Raw genomic sequence first — 17,822 nt, 5'->3', positions numbered from 1 at the left:
AACACCATTTACCTTATCTACTTGCACTTTGACGTGCTTTTGAACTGCTAGGTTGGCAGGAGCAGGGACCGAGCAACGGGAGCTCACCCCGTCGTGGGGATTCGAACTGCCAACCTTCTGATCGGCAAGCCCTAGGCTCTGTGGTTTAACCCACAGCGCCACCCGCATCCCCCCAGGGACTACAATTCCCATCATTCCTCACTGTTGGTCATATTAGCTAGCAGAGCTGATAGGAGATGGACTCAAAGCTTTGCAGCACAACCCTATGCATGTCTCCTTAGATGCAAGTCCTGTTGGATTCAATGGCACTTGCTTCCAAGTAGGCGTGCATAGGAATGCAGCCTAATTTCCTCTGAGCTCAATGGGATTTACTTCTAAATGCACAGGATCATGCCGTAAAGCAGACAGGAGGAAACTCATTCAGCTTGAGGGCCACATTCTGAGCGTCCTCCAGGGGCCACATGCTGGTGGTAGGCGGGGCCAGAGGTAAAAGTGGGTGGAGCAATGACTATAAAATTTACCTTTACAGAGCAGGCTAGTTTCTGCAGGCACTCAGACATCCCTCTCTCCTCCACCCAGGCAAACAAGAGGCGTTATCAGAGTTCAAGGCCACCTTCCAGCCAGGCGAAAACATATATTTATTCATACGTTTATTTCACAACATTCTTCGACTGCTTGATTGTAATAAAACCTCAAATAATATTATAATAAAACCTCAATAATATTATCGGGGGGGCACCGGGAAGTATTTTAAACATTCAAAAATAATTAAAATTAACAGTAAGCAGACAAAAAACAAAAAAAACAACCAGGTTAAAAGATGCAACAGTTTCTTCCTGTCTGAATTGGCTTAATTAAACAAACATGATTCCAGCAGTTGCCAAGTATCGTGAAGGTGCCTGGCTGTGGTCAATCGGCAGGGAGTTCCAAAGTGTGTGTAGAGCCAGTAAGAACAATTCAAAGTGTTGGTGCTGACCTTTAAAGCCCTAAATGGCCTCGGTCCTGTGTACCTGAAGGAGTGACTCCAACCCCATCATTTAGCCCGGACACTGAGATCCAGCGCCGAGGGCCTTCTGGCGGTTCCCTCACTGCGAGAAGTGAGGTTCCAGGGAACCAGGCAGAGGGCCTTCTCGGTGGTGGTACCTGCCCTGTGGAACACCCTCCCTTCGGATGTGAAGGAAATAAGCAGCTATCCTATCTTTAAAAGACATCTGAAGGCAGCCCTGTTTAGGGAGGTTTTTAATAATTAATGCTGTATTGTTTTTAACACTCGATTGGGAGCTGCCCAGAGTGGCTGGGGAAACTCAGCCAGATAAGCAGGGAATGAATGAATGAATGAATAAATAAATAAATAAATAATAACGACTATTTTTATATATCTGGCCAAGGGAGTGTGTGATCTGCGGTACAATTTGAGGGTCACTCCGAGAGGCTTAGAAGGCTGCCGCGAGCTTGAGATTCATCGCCCCTGCTGTAAAGCATCCAGATTTTTTTCTCTCCTGATACTTATATTTTCATTTCAGTTTCCTGCCACTGCTGTGTTGTTGTTGTTTAATGAATCTAGATATACATAGTGGTAAAGTTATCATATTGGCGTGACAGTTGTAATGATTAAAACCAAGCCAGGAACAATAGATTGCTTTCTACTGTCTGCAAGACGGGGAGGGAGGTGAATAGCAAGAGCATAACATGCATTAAATGTGACAGTCGCCCAATCGAAAGAGGGCTCTGGCTGGGCTCTAGTACACAATGAGAGCAGTTTTCAATTAACCCCTCTAGTTATAACTATGGAGCTGGTACGGCTCTTCGTAGAGGAATTCAAAACACTTCCAAATAAATGGGGTGGTTCCCCCCCTCTTTCAACTAATTTGATTCTCTTGAAGACAGAAGGTGAGCCCGTGGTGAAGGTAGATACGTTTGGCAGCTTCTTTCTTCACTGTGTGGATATGTTGCTCATATATGGTTTAGCCTTGGAAGTACTCTCCTCTTCATAGGAACTATAGCTAAGCAGGAAGCTGTGCTCCAGGTGAGTATTCTGACCAAGGCAGAATAATAATAACAATATATTTTTTATTTATACCCTGCCCTTCCCGGTTCAAAAACCAGGCTCAGGGCAGCTAACAACAAATTTAAAGCACTTTAAAACACTTAATTATAAAAAACAGCATAAAATACAGTATAAAAACATGAATGACAATAAAAATAAAAAATCAATTAGATAATCCCCAGGGTTAGCTGGCTGAATTGGTCCTACTTGGGCCAGTGAGGAGGCCAGGGGAGAATTAGCTGTGGGGTCTCAGAGCGGGTGATCTTCATAAAAGGGGAGGGGGAGAGAAGGGCAGGGAAAGGAAATAAAAGATCAGGCTGAATTCAAATTAAAGGCCAGGTGGAATACAGCAGGACTATTGCTTTCCTTGATCTGGACACTGATGTAACCTGGAATAGCAGTAGCCTTTTTTTGCTGCAGCATCACACTGTAGGCTCATGCTAAGCTTGCGGTCCACTAAGACCCCCAGATCTTTTTTCATATGTCGTACTATGTTCCGCGTTAAAATGGGCAAGGGCTGTTTTCATCAGTCGGCCCTGGTACCCACCCTGAGGACATCGGCCACAGTGCAGATTCCACAATGGGGACCCTTTCAGATAACTGCAACATAGCAAGGCACACAACTGGAGTGAGGTTCTGCTCTATAGCTTCCTTAGCTAGGCGGTTTATCCTGCAAAGCTACTTTTACGACATTTGCCATCAGACTGAGAATTTCCATCCCTGAAGGGGAACATTTCAAAATATATTAGGGATTCTGCAAAAGGTATGATTGATTCACTGCACAGCAGTGGCAATAACATTAGTCAGGAAATAAAACCTTCACATTTACTCATCTTGATGTTCCAGGAGAGCGATTTGCTGCCTCTTATATTCTCATTCGTACATGCCTGGGAGTTTAACTATATTGTATTGACCTTATTCCAGCTCTATTCATCAGCCGCTTTCCTTCAGCGTGTAATGCAGGTCTGTGTCTCTTTCCATAATTTAGTATATTTGTCTCTTTCCAACGCCCTGTTGTACATTAAATTAACACTGAATTAATTAATTGGCGCGATGTTGATTAATTCACAAATCGCAGATTAAAATGTGGATTTAAAGACCGGCTCTTAATTAGAGCCATCTTTTTGTGGAAAGGTTTTTGAACGCACTGTGAATTGTTGTAGGTGATGTATGGACACCTCTTTTTTTAATTAGGGCGATGTTCTAGAGAGCCAGTGTGCAGCGAGGTGGGATGCAAAATGCTGGGTATGGATTTGAGAAAGCTAGATGGGCTTGAGATGGAGTAGGACGAGTCAGCAGCTGGCAGCCTTGATGCAAAATCTGGCCCCCTGTGGGGCAATACCCAGACTCCCAGGTGACAAGCCAGGAACAAAGGAGAGCTATGGATGGAGCATTGGCTTTGGCAACATGGCAGGCTGGCAGGCTATTTTGGATGAATAGTATGTTAGCCATCCCCACCCTGTTCCTTTCTAGGATTGCCAATTTTTGATCCAGCTCCTGTAGCTATGCCTTTAACACCAGCTTACAATTATAGAATTGTAGACTTGGAAGGGTCAGTGTAGGAAACTCAGCTAAAACATCCATGACAGATAGCCATCCAACCTCTGCTTTAACACCTCCAGGGAAGGGGAGTCCACAACCTCCCAAGAGAGCCATCAAACAGCTTTTACTGCCAGAAACGTCCTGTTTTGTTGGAATCTCCTTCCTTGAAACTTGAAGCCATTGGTTTGAGTCATGTCCTTGCCTCCAGAACAGGAGAAAACAAGCTTGTTCCCTCTCAACAGCCCACGTAGTTACTTTGTATTAATGAAATATACTCTGAGTCAAGTGTGAATCTCATGCTCTTTATTCAGCTCATAGGAGCAATGAATGAAACTTTCCCCAAAACATCTAGCTATATATACATTATTTACACAATGGGCCCCGCATGATTGGCTAATTCCGGGCTGCTCTTGCAGGCCAATCAGGTTGCGGATTCACCTCCTCCAGAAGCCAATCAGGTTGCTGATTCATTTCCACCTGGAGCTGGTGGCTCCTGCGGACCAATCAGACTGCTGCATTCTGGATCCTATTGATCTAGGATTCAGCTCAGTACATAACAATCAATATAACATTTTTATATGTAACTTTGTATTTTTGTAACTTTTTTGTTTACGTTGTCTGTTGTTGCTTTGGTTTTTTTGTATACCGCTTAGATATATATTTAATATATAAGGAGTTATCAAAATTAAATAATCAAATCAGGTGTTGAAAGTGTCACCTATTGAATCCAGAGGTATAACTCCACTCCACCCCCCCCCCAAAAAAAATATCTTGGGATTGGAAGCAACATATAAGTGAGAAGGAGACTTCAGTCATGCAGGCCTACCAAATCAGGCCCAGCAATGAAAACTTTGCAGCCCAGGCAGCTTACAGCGTCCTGGTACCCAGCAGGGTCTAATACTGCTAACTTAGGAAGAGGAATATGCTTGCAGGGAGGGTAGACAATTGTTATCCCCCACTTTCCAGTGTAACTTCACATCTGTCAGAGCTGCCCGAGGTCCCAGCTCACAAAGGACCAACGCCAGTTCTTGTTATATACAAAAGTCTTTATTGATGTTCAGTTTCGATTTCAAAGCCACGGCGCGCAGCTCTACGTCTTGAACTCTAGACCACTGAAGCTCCGTCTGAATCTCCTCCCCCCAGACACCAGTTTAAGACTCTAGCCTTGCTCCACCTCTTCCTTTGCTCTTTCCTCCTCTGGGTCCGCCTGTCCACTGGGGTCTTGCCCTTTCTAGACTCTTCTGACGCTGAGTCCCCTGAGTCTTCCCCCTGCCTCCGGCGGGCTTTAGGACCTGGTTCCCAATCCGGGTTTTCTGCCGTCCCGCGCGCCTGTACATTTGAACTTGGCGCGCGCGCCCAGCCGGCAACCTTTCTCCTGACCGTTACACTGCTCCTGTCACTGCTTCCCCCTTCGGGGGGGCTAGCTGGACCTGACTTCCCCTCCGTTCCCTCACTCTCTGATAGAGGCGTGGTCAGCCCGGACTCATCTTCTCTCCCTACTGGAGGAGACGCTGGCCCTGATACATGGGACTCTTCCCCCCCCCCACTACGCTCTGGTGGGGGAACTGGTCCTGATCTCCCGCTGCTGCTTTGGGAGTCCCCGCTGGCCCCTTGCTTCTGGTGCGTTCCCCCTGGGACCCCCCTTGCCCTGGCCATCGGCGCCCCCCTCTGGGAATCTTCTGAATCGCTGGAGAAGCTCATGGAATCTCTCGGGCCGCTGTCATACTCCCCTACGCTGCCCTCAGATTCTTCCCCTACGCTCTCCGTTTCCTCTCTCCCCTGTGCCTCTGCTCCTGAGCCCCTGACAACATCGTTTTCCTTATTTAAAAAATCCCAGTGGGAGGGGGAGGGAGGGGATGAGGTTCATTGCACAAGAGCTCCAAATCAACTTTCATTGCTCAAGCAGAATTTTCGGTTTGTTATTGAATCCTGCTCAGAAATACAGCGGTACCTCGGGTTACAGACGCTTCAGGTTACAAACTCCGCTAACCCAGAAATAGTACCTCGGGTTAAGAACTTTGCTTCAGGATGAGAACAGAAATCAGGTGGCGGCAGCAAGAGGCCTCATTAGCTAAAGTGGTACCTCAGGTTAAGAACAGTTTCAGGTTAAGAACGGACCTCCAGAATGAATAAAGTTCTTAACCTGAGGTACCGCTGTAGCCTAAAGAGTTTTAAAAAAAAGAAGAGCAGTGGGGGGCGGGGCAGTAAAGGAATGGAAAAGCCAGTTTGTTTTTAACACACCAGAGAAATTGATGGAGCGCAACACAAGTCATGTGAAATCATAAAATGTTCTGTGCTGCCAAGGTCAGATTGCTCAGCAACCCTTAAACTCTTGAGGACATTCTGCAAGATTAAAAAGGAAAAGCAATGTTTGCATTAGAGAAGACTGGGTGTTTTCTTTTTGCTTTCTGTTCTCCCCCTTCTTTTTCCGGTTGGATGACGATTTGTTTGGGATTTTTTGAAAAGCATCCCCTCATTTCTTACTAATCTGATTTAATTTCAGAGGAAGGGGGAGAGGTTGTAGGGAGGAGAGTGATCTAATCAGGCACAGATCCCTGTGCTGGGAGACTGTACATGTTAAACTTACTGCAAGCCTCATGGAGACATATTGGCAGAATTTATTGGAGGAGGAAGAATGGGAAGAGATTGGGGAGCCAGAAGACTATGGCACAAGAGAGGACCTCAGTGGGCTGAGAGGCAGTGGGCAAGAACCAAAGGAGGACTCAAACCCTACAGAGGGTCCCAGGTGGTTGGGCGTTGGGACTCAGATTCGAGGGAATATTATTATTATTATCTTATACCCAGCCCATCTGGCTAGGTTTTCCCAGCCACTCTGGGCGGCTTCCAATAAGATATTAAAAATACATTAAAGCATCAGTCATTAAAAAACTTTCCTAAACAGGGCTGCCTTCAGATGTCTTCTAAATGTCAGATAGTTGTTTATTCCTTTGACATCTGATGGGAGGGTGTTCCACAGGGCGGGAGCCACTACTAAGAAGGCCCTCTGCCTGGTTCCCTGTAACTTCGCTTTTCACAGTGAGGGAACCACCAGAAGGCCCTTGGCGCTGGACCTCAGTGTCCAAGCCGAACGACTGGAGTGGAAGCGCTCCTTCAGGTATACTGGGATGAGGCCATTTAGGGCTTTAAAGGTCAGCACCAACAGTTTGAATTGTGCTCGGAAACATACTCGGAGCCAGTGTAGGGAAGCGGAACAGCCCTCCTCAATGTCACTGGATAACCTGAGTGCTGCTTTCTAGTCAACGGATGTGCTGCTGGCATCAGCCTCTACTAGTGAAGAGCCTATGGGGTTCTTCCTCAGGCAAGGCTCATAGGGATAGATCTGAGAGTGCGCTACCAACAGGCTTGGAGGCCAGCAGTTGTGATACTGGCATATTTACATACTTCCACACATTCCTTCAACTGAGGTTGTTGTCTCAATAGAGTTCAAGTCTGAACGGGCACAAAATCGGGGTGATTAGGCCTATGGAGTTCACTGAGCTCACTCCTGCTACCATTCTTTATAAGTAAAGGAACCCCTGATCGTTAGGTCCTGTCATGGACAACTCTGGGGTTGTGGCGCTCATCTCGCTTTACTGGCCGAGGGAGCCGGCGTACAGCTTCTGGGTCATGTGGCCAGCATGATTAAGTCGCTTTTGGAGAACCGAAACAGCTCACGGAAACACAGTTTACCTTCCCACCAGAGCGGTACATATTTATCTGCTTGCATTTTGATGTGCTTTTGAACTGCTAGGTTGGCAGGAGCAGGGACTGAGCAACCGGAGCTCACCCCGTCACAGGCATTTGAACCGCCGACCTTCTGATCAGCAAGTCCCTGGCTCTGTGGTTTAGACCACAGTGCCACCCGCATCCTAATTACCAGGAGGAAGCTATTTGCTGCCTGCCAATGAGCTTCAATGCTCCCAAAGCCCACTGCCTGGAAACAGAAAAGAAACAAAACAAAGCATCAAGGATGTAATTATGCATAATTAATATTTTTAAAAACAAAAATAAAAACAAATAAATGTCAGATTATATACAGCATTCTCCAAGTTGATAAATCATTTATGATAAAGCAAGGCGAAGTTCTCACAAAGCTCATCTCCTTCAAGATATGGGAATACAGCGGGACAAAATAAACAACTTTGCCATGTGTAAAAATCCTATATAGAAGAAAATCGCTAGGGACAGAATACGGCAAGGTGGAATGTGATACTCTACAAAATAGCATAAAGTTTCAAGGGCAAATGGTTTAAGGTGTTAAGAAGTGTTAAATAATAATAAAAATACTGTTTGTTTCCATATATGGAAGGGCTGTCTGTATGTAAAAACAAATTAAATAACTGAAAAAATATTTGGAAAGCGTAGGAACAGCCAGGGCTTTTTTTTTTCAGGGAGAACTCACCAGAACTCAGTTCTGGCACCTCTCAGGTGAGCACCATTGCCATTATATCACAACAAAGAAGGCATTCATGATGAGTTCCAGCAACACTTTTTCTAGAAAAATAGCACTGCGAACAGTCATCAATTAAATTAACTGATTTTTATATTAAAATACAGCCTCTGTCTCTTTGTGCCTATAAACTCAGGTTGCTTTGAGTTGCCTTGGGCAAGATAAAATGACTAACAAATTTATTTAATTATAAATTAATCACCTTTAGGCACCAGGCAAAAAGCTTCCTCTTTAACTAGGCCTTTGGCTGACTGACATCCAAGGCCCTTTTAAAATGTGTCATGGGGGGTTATTGGGTTGCTTTTATTTTAATTTTGATTACGCATTTTGTGTTTTTATATTGTGATTTTATCTTGTGAACCGCCCTGAGACCTGCGGTACAGGGCGGTATACAAATTTAATAAATAATAATTATAATTATTATAATTATGGGAGTGATTGCTACTCCTGCTTGAGTTGCTTGCCAACATCGCTTGCTCCCCACTCCCCTTAAAGCTCAGTAACACTCCACTTCGCCATGTAGTTCATTACAATTTTTGAACTGCACAGACAGTGGGAACCAGGTCAAGCGATATCATTGAGATTTCAGCTGATTGACAGGCACATAGCCTGCCCACCTGTCAACATTAGCTTGGAGTGGGTGGAGCAGGTAAGGATCCGGCCCCCTGGCTGGTGCTAGTATGGTCCTAAGAATTGCCCTAGGGACCCAAAGGGCACCCATCCTGACCGTGAAAGGGGAGCCTATAGAGGACGCTGGACACCTGCCTTAGTCAGGAAATGAGGAATGAGGTTGGTGTTGCAGGACCTTGGATAGCTCCAAGCAAAGAGCTTGCTGCAAGGAAGTTTGGAGCTCAATTTGGAGACCTTGCATGGGGTAAGGGGAGAGGCGGGCTATCCTTCCCAGGCCCCGCCCCCTTCCAGACCATCAGAAAACCTTAAAGGGGCAGGCCCCTGGGAGTGGAGTCTAGTAGTTGGCTCCCACCTTGTGCACTGCCTGGATACCTTCTCCCACTGTCATGTATCCCATGTAAAGTGATCAAGCTCCTCAGGGAAACCTGGGTCCAAAAGTGCAATTTCAAATTCAGTCGCCTCAGGTTCCTGGCTCAAGCTTGGTGTCAGGGCCTCAGTCTGTGTTGAGCAGCTGCCCTGATCTTCCTGATCTGGTTGGTCTGTCCATCCACACACACACACCGCTCTGTGTCAGAATCCAAGACACTGTTTGTGCTGAGGGTCGTAATTAGTTCCATGCTGAAATCTATCTTCAACTTTATCAAAAAGTGTTATTCCTCAGTGAAAGAGGCATCCCCTTTTGTGCCTCACACACAGGCTACTTGAGAATTTATTTCAAACATTGGTGGTTTTGTGCTTACCTTATTTTATTTATTTATTTATACATACATACATACATACCCTGCCCATCTGACTTGGCCTCCTCAGCCACTCTGGGCATCTCTCAACAGAATATTAAAAACATGATAAAACATCAAACATTAAAAACTTCCCTAAACAGGGCTGCCTTCAGATGTCTGCTAAAAGTCAGATAGTTGTTTATTTCCTTGACGTCTGATGGGAGTGGGCACCACAACCAAAAAGGCCTTCTGCCTGGTTCCCTGTAACCTCCCTTCTCACAGTGAGGGAACTGCCAGAAGGCCCTCGGAGCTGGACCTCAGTGTCCGGGCTGAACAATGGGTGTGGAGACGCTCCTTCACGTATATTGTTATGAGGTGACTGAGGGAACCTTTTAAACCTGAGGGCCACATTCCATTCTAGGCAAACTGCCAGGAGCCACAGGACAGTGGTGGGTGGGGCCAGAGGCAAAAGTAGGTGGAGCAATGCATGTAAATTTCACCTCGGTGCAGTAGACTAGTTTCTCACACACTCACATCAGCCTCTTTATCCTCCATCCAGGCAAGTGAGAAGCACTATCAGTGTAGGGTATGCCCTGGGTAGAAGGACTGTGCAGGGGATATGGCATGAGGAGGATCCCAGGGACCAGAAAGAAAGAACTGGAGGGCTGCATTTGGTCCCCATTAAACATTTCTCCAGCATGCTGCAGCCTCCCCAGGTGCTGATTGAAAAGAGCACCCAGGGAGGCTGCAGAGTGTAGACCACCGGGGAGATGATTTGCAGAATTAAAAGACCCTCACAAACACCCAGTCAGCCACCTCAAAAATAAGTGTGACAAAACTCTTGCCCCCACTCATGAGAATTTCAGTGAATTTCTCTCTCTCTCTCGCCCTTTCATAGTTTTCAAATGGAATGGCAGAATGATGACGAGAGATATGGAAAAAATCCAGGAGAAATGTTTGGCACAGCCCTAGACACGATAGCATCTTCTCAAAAGGAACTCTTAAGGGTGGAGTGCTACCCAGAAATTGTACAATGGGGGGGGGAGGCATTTCCTGGTACTGGGGGACACTTGATGTCACCATTCACCACAGAGGTCTCCCCCCACCCCAATAACAACAACTCAATTACTTTGGATGTTTCTGCATCAATTGTATGTCTATGGTTTTCAAATTCTCATGACACCAAGATCATGGGAACGGGTGAAACTGTTTATTTTTCTGAAGAGTCATCCCAAAACATTGGCCCCAGCAAATAGCATTGTCAAGTACTGAAAATGGAATCTCCCTGGAGATCCATTCGAACTCTTTAGCCTCAGCTTATCTGGTTTATGACCATTTGGGCTATGAAGCAAATCAGCTTTGCCAAACTTTGGGATAACAACCGTACATTCTTTCCATTACCCAAAATAGCTCCCACTGATTTTGACTGGTGGAGGGGGGAGAAGTGATTTACCAACTCAGAGAAAAGGGCCAATGGAGGGAACATTTTTAAAGGTGTTATATATATCCCGCAGATATAATCACTCCCTGTAATAGTGAACTCAGCTGAAAGTTGTTTTCCTGCGTGGAGCACCTTCCAAGAATATATTGTAACCTGGCAGGGGGTGATTAAAGCAGCAAACCAGCGTGTGCAGCCCCCTAGTCAGTATTTATTTGAAACATTTATACACCTGCCCTTCATTGGATCAGATTTCAGGGTGGTGTACAACATAATAAATCAGAAATTACAGTGTGCATGCACACGAAAGCTCATACCAAGAACTGACTTAGTTGGTCTTTAAGGTGCTACTGGAAGGAATTTTTTTGTTTTGACTATGGCAGACCAACACGGCTACCTATCTGTAAGTGGAACCTTGGGTTACATATGCTTCAGGTTACATACGCTTCAGGTTACAGACTCTGCTAACCCAGAAATAGTGCTTCAGGTTAAGAACTTTGCTTCAGGATGAGAACAGAAATTGGGCTCTGGTGGCGCGGCAGCAGCAGGAGGCCCCATTAGCTAAAGTGGTGCTTCAGGTTAAGAACAGTTTCAGGTTAAGTACGGACCTCCGGAAAAAAATAAGTACTTAACCTGAGGTACCACTGTATAGTACAATAAAATAATAGCAGTAAACATAATAACTGGCAGCAGTTAACACCACAAAACACACTGCAGCATAAAGTGTATGTTTTCACCTGGCTTCTAAAGACTGGGAAAAAAGACACCAGGTGCACGTTTTTGAAAAATGCATGATACACAGCCTTTAAAAAAAAACAACACTAGTAAAGGGACAACAATCTAAAGCTGTGTTAAGACAGCTGGAAAAATAAACATGGGGAGGGGGGAATGGGAGATGATCATTGGTAGTTTTGCCAAGAAAAGAAAGGAGATGGTGATTTATTTTCGTTATGAATCACTTCCCATGAGACATCCCAAAGTGATTTACTATATAATAAAAAACATATATAAAACAGTTACGAACAGAAGAACAGTTTAAACAATTGCATCAATTAAGTAATTTTCAAGAAAAAAATAAACAAACACCAATATATGTACTCCAATGTGCTCTAGGTGGGGCTAACTTTGAAGGCAACTCTGAAACTATGACTAATCCAGAATGCAGCTGCCAGACTGGTGACTGGGAGCAGCCGCTGGGACCATATTACACCAGTCTACATTGGCTCTGAGCAGAGTTTAATGTATTACTTTTAAAGCCCTAAACAGCGTCGGCCCTGCGTACCTGAAGGAGTGTTTCTGCTGCTGCCCTACAGACCGCAAATTTGTTAAAGCACCTTGAACTGAGCCCTGAAACAAATAGGAAAGCCGCACAGATCTTTTAAAATTGGAGTCACATGAGCAAACCAGGCTGTACAAGTTCAAATGCCGACATCCCAAAATTATGCACTACTTGGAGCATTATGGGTGAAATATACTCAGAGTCGAGTGTGGATTTCATGCTGTTTATTCAGCTCATAGTAGGGAGGAATGGAAGTTCCGCTGAAATGTCTGCTTTATATACATTATTTACACAATGGGCCCCACGTGATTGGCTGGTTCCGGGATTCTCCTGTAAGCCAATCAGGTTGCGGATTCACTTCCACCTGGTGTTGGATTGGGTGGCTCCTGCGGACCAATCAGACTGCTGTAATTTGGATCCTATTGTTCTAGGACCAATCAGACTGCTGCATTCTTAATACTATTGTTCTAGGACCAATCAGACTGCTGCAATTTGGATCCTATTCAACAATGGGTCACCCCTCGTTGCTCCCCCCCCATTGCTTCCCCCCTTGCTCTAGGTCTAGGCTAAGCACACATTTAAAAAAGGTCTGGCATCAGTGTAGTTTGGCCCTGAACTCCACTCAGCTGGAGAAGGCAAGCAGCTTTAAGAGTGCCGTTGCATCTGTATTTACGAGACCTGAAAACATGACTGAAATCAATGGCCACATGCCAGCTGATTTTGATTAGAGGCAGACATGCCCTCTCATGTGTGGCCACTGTAAGCAAGCAAGTTTATTCGACAAGGGGCTTAAGTTCCAAAACATGCCTGTTTTTGCATGCAAGAAATCCATGCTCATGGGAATCTTTTTTTCTTCACACATTAGGTAGTTCTTTAAAAATCCAGTGTGTCATCCGTTCTCTAGTATATTAGATAATCATAATATGCGGCCCGTGAGGTCCACAAACATATCCCCAATTTGAGAACAGCTGCAAAGACATTGGGGCAGATGCCAATAAACAGGGAGAGATTCTCTGCCCCCCCCCCCCGAAAAGAAAGGAACAGAAAACCTCTTTTGTTAAAATACGTTTTGAACTGGATGACCTCGTAAAGATGTATTGCATCATTCCCAGTGGTATTTAGTGTGGCTAACAGCTGCAATCTTGGAAAACTATCACCTCCTGCACATACAGGTCAGGTAAAATATGGCCAAAATGTTCCATGCAAGGTAGGTGATTCACCTTCCAATTGCCAGAGGTCATTTAGGAGCCAAGGGTGCATATGGAGGCTCCAGTTTCCTTGCAGATGTTGACCGTACACCCCTTCTTGACACGTTTAGCGTGGAGGTCTGAGGGGAGTTTGGAAGCATGTTTTTGGCTTCCCCTGCATTCTCAGAGTTTCTGGTAATGAAGAGACTCATCTAGAGGCTCGGTATTCAGCTAGAAACACTTACAGGCCTTGGTCAAGTATACCTGAAAGAGCGTCTCCACCTCCATCGTTCTGCCTGGACACTGAGGTCCAGTGCTGAGGGCCTTCTGGCAGTTCCCTCACTGCAAGAAGCCAAGTTACAGGGAACCAGGCAGAGGGCCTTCTCGGTAGTGGCACCAGCCCTGTGGAACGCCCTCCCACCAAATGTCAAAGAGAAAAACAACTACCAGACTTTTAGAAGACATCTGAAGGCAGCCCTGTTCAGGGAAGCTTTTAATGTTTAATAGGTTTTTGTATTTTAATATTCTGTTGGAAGCCACCCAGAGTGGCTGGGGAAACCCAGCCAGATGGGTGGGGTATAAATAAATTATTATTATTATTATTATTACATGCTTAGCTCCTGGCAGACCTTTCTGCTCAATGCAGGAACCCCAGGGGAGCAGGGGGCAAGCCAAGATAACTCAGTTGGTTAGAGCATGGTGCTGATAATGCCAAGGTTGCAGGTTTGATCCCCGTATGGGACAACTGCTTATGCCTGGGGTTGGACTAAATCAGGCTTCCTCAACCTTGGCGTTCCGGATGTTTTTGGCCTACAAGTCCCATGGTCCCTAGCTAGCAGGGATGATGGGAATTGTAGTCTCAAAACATCTGGAGGGCTGAGGTTGAGGAAGCCTGAACTATATGATCCTCAGGGTCCCTTCCAACTCTACAGTTCTATGATAAAATACCATGTGGGGACATTAAAGGCAGAACTAGCAGGGCAGAACTAGCTGGAACTCAACAGAACTCAATTCCGGCACCTCTCAGGTGGGCGCTGTTGCCATTATAAGAGAACATGGGAGGCGTTCATGGAGAGTTCTGGCACCTCCTTTTCTAGAAAAATAGCACTAAAAACTAGCATATGGAACCTGGCACTCTAAAAATCTTTCGTCCTCACATGTTCAGGGTGAACATCTGTAAAGGGATGGTGGTAGAAACCTGGATTTCTAGGAAGATCTAAAACTAGAGGGGGGATTTGGGAGGGATAACAGTCAGGCAGCGTGTTATGTACTGAGCTGAATCCTAGACCAATCCAGAATGCAGCAGTCTGATTGGCCTGCAGGAGCAGCCAATGAGGGCCCTGGATGAAGTGAATCAGCAACCTGATTGGCCTGCAGGAGCAGCCAATCAGGCTTCTGGAGGAGGTGAATCTGCAACCTGATTGACATACAGGAGCAGCCCAGAATTAGCCAACCATGCGGGGCCCATTGTGTAAATAATGTATATATAGCTAGACGTTTTGGGGAAAGATTCATTCATTGCTACTATGAACTGAATAAAGAGCATGAAATTCACACTTGACTCTAAGTATATTTCACAGTGTGTGGTAATACCTCATATGCCAGGGGTGGCAGAACCTCTTTTCAGGCTGAGGGCTGCATTTTGGACAGAGAACTGCCCATAATGGCTGAGGCAACCCGTCAGATGGGTGGGGTATAAGTAAGAAATTATTATTTCCCTCCAGGCAAGCAAGAAACATCATTGGTGTCCAAAGACACAAAAGTTACCCACCAACACTTTGAAGTCCAAATCCTGGATGCCATCTTCCTGGACTCCATCCTCCTGTTTTTTTATCGTGAGAGCACAGTGGCCATTTTGGCTACCATGTGATTTGACTACATAGTCCCTCCACAAAAAAGTGTTTTTCTGGGTATGGCACCCAAAAATGCATTTTGGGGCACCACAAAGGATCACGGGCCCCCCAAAAGGGATTTTTCTCCTGGAGGAAATCATGTCTCAAAATCACACAAGATCATACCAACCAAAATGGCCACTGTGCTCTCATGACAGAAGGAATGTCTCAGTTCTTCTGGGACACTTGAGTATGGCAAGAGCACTCAAAGACAATACACAGCAGGGCCTGTGAGAGGTTTGTTCTGTGACAAACGGGTGTGATTGAGGAGGGTGTGTGGCCGCCTTCTTCCCTGAATTTTGCCTCCCCAGCTATGTATTTTCTCCTGGTAAGTTTCTCAGGCATGTTTGCCGAAGCTGGAAGAAAATTAGCTGTAAAAGAAGCCGAGTGCAAGGCAGAAATGAATTACGACTCAGTTCTACCATCCGACATCTAGTTTGGCTCATAGTGGGTTACAACCAATGCAGTCCTAACCATGTCTACTCCAAAGTAAGCACCATTTAATTCAAGGAAGTAGGGTGAAGCGTGTAGCCTGCTGTTTGCACGCATAATTCCCACTGAAATCAATTGAGCTTAATTCAGGACTGATTTTCCCCACTGATTTCAATGGACCCGACAGCAACAAAATTAAGTATGGATCCAACCCATAATGTCCACTAAAGATTGCACGAAGCAACATACCTTGGAACAAAATCTCACGTGTCTGAGAAATTTCAACGAATGCAAGAAAAATGGCTTTGGGGGAAGACAAAACGTTTCTTAAAGAAAGCATTTCTCTTGCTATATTTTGGTTTCTTGAGATAACATCTTGGTACGTGAGGAGAAGAGACACAGGCATGCTAAGTTTCCATCCACTTCCCAGCATTAAAATGTGAAGCGGTCAGTTTTATTTATTTGAGGAAAGCTGGAGAAAGAACACAACCATCCGGAGTGCAACTTCTGCATGGAATAGTAATTACTGCAAGTTAGAAGGAGCTGTGTGGGAGCAAAGTTACAGAAGACAGAGCCGGGGAATTGTAATCAGCAGAACAGATCGAAGCAATTTATCAGCATGAGAACTTGCTGTCTTTCTCCGTGGCTCTTTAAAAAGAGGAATCATATTGATTTAAAAACCATATTATGGCAATGCGTTTATTAAGGCAGTCAAAATATCACAAGCTTTTGAGTTCTCCGGGACTTCTCATCACACTACGTGGTCAACAAAGCAGATGGCATGTGTATGCGTTGATCTTGGCTGATGGTAGCACCACGAGTAGTGCAGTATGCTGCTTTTTGTATGCATTTTCAAGGGACATTAGGGGCCAGGGCTGTAGCTCAGTGGCAGAGCATTGATCTTGCATGCAGAAGGTCCCAGGTGTTATGTAGTGAAGTTCTCACCCTGGGCCAGCAGGGGGATACTGTAGATAGTTCAGATCCACATATGCAAATAAGGGATTGAAAATGACATTCAGTGATTGGATAGTTACAGAAAATGGTTACTGTTGCGTTCTAGTGGAGCTCTATATAAGCAGGCTGGCTGAACCCTTCAGTTCAGTTCTGGCCTGTGAATAAACAAGAGCTGTTTGAAGAATTGCTGTGTCGTCAGATATGTTCACCCACAACTTAACACCAGGTTCATTCTCTGGCATTTGCAGGCAGGCCTGGGAGAGATTCCCTGTCTGAAACCCTGGAGAGATTCTGCCAGTCAGTGTAGATAAGCTACATGGACCAATGGACCATAAAATGGAACCTGTATTCCATTAGGGGCTATACACCTTTTGCCGTTCCACATTCATGTAGATGCAATACCACGAAGCTGCAGCCCAATCGGATGTAAGGCATAGATTTGGGGTTCGTCTCTTTCCAACTGAGGCTGAAATCGTGCAATACCTTGAACCTATTCTGTGACTTCAGCAGAAAACCACAAGCTGACCTGGCTTTATCTTTGATGTGCCTCTCTTCTAGCTGTGCTCCAAGAACAGAATACAGATGAGGCTCCCTTGACCTTTTCTCTCGCCACGCCAGGCTCGCGCAACAGTGCTGAATCCTTGGACCGTCTCTGCTTCTTGTCAACTGCCTTGAATGCACCGTATGTTCCTCCCTTGAAATGAACTCACAAAGTGGAACAGGGTCAGCAGTTGAAGGCCGCAAATCAGAAAGAGAGGGGGGGGGAATGGTGTGGACTCTGACACACATGCACACACAGATCTGTCCAGACTTATGGCCGAAGAGCCACCTTGCTTCTCAATGGCTGGGAATAGTAGCAGAGAAAACCACTTTGGCTCCTACCTGAGCTGTGTTCCCCCTATGCACTCCTTTAGTTTCTCCCTCCTAGATACATAGCTGCCATTCTGTCTCATGAAGAAAATCACTGCAATGGAACACAGCTTAATGGCAGCTTCTCCAATTGTCCCTAATTTCCAGGGACAGTCCCAGATTTACAGAAGTCGTCCAGGTTTCTGATTTGATCCCGGAATTTCCCACTTTTCCTCGTTGTTGTTGTTGTGTCCGACTATTCATGACCCCATTGACCAGAGCACTCCAGGCACTCCTGTCTTCCACTGCCTCCCGCAGTCTGGTCAGACTCATGCTGGTAGCTTCAAGAACACTGTCCAACCATCTCGTCCTCTGTCGTCCCCTTCTCCTTGTGCCCTCCATC

Source organism: Podarcis gaigeae, assembly GCF_964106915.1.
Source record: "Podarcis gaigeae genome assembly, chromosome: 10".
NCBI classification, from domain to species: domain Eukaryota; kingdom Metazoa; phylum Chordata; class Lepidosauria; order Squamata; family Lacertidae; genus Podarcis; species Podarcis gaigeae.
Note: the sequence above shows the minus strand (reverse complement) of the source record.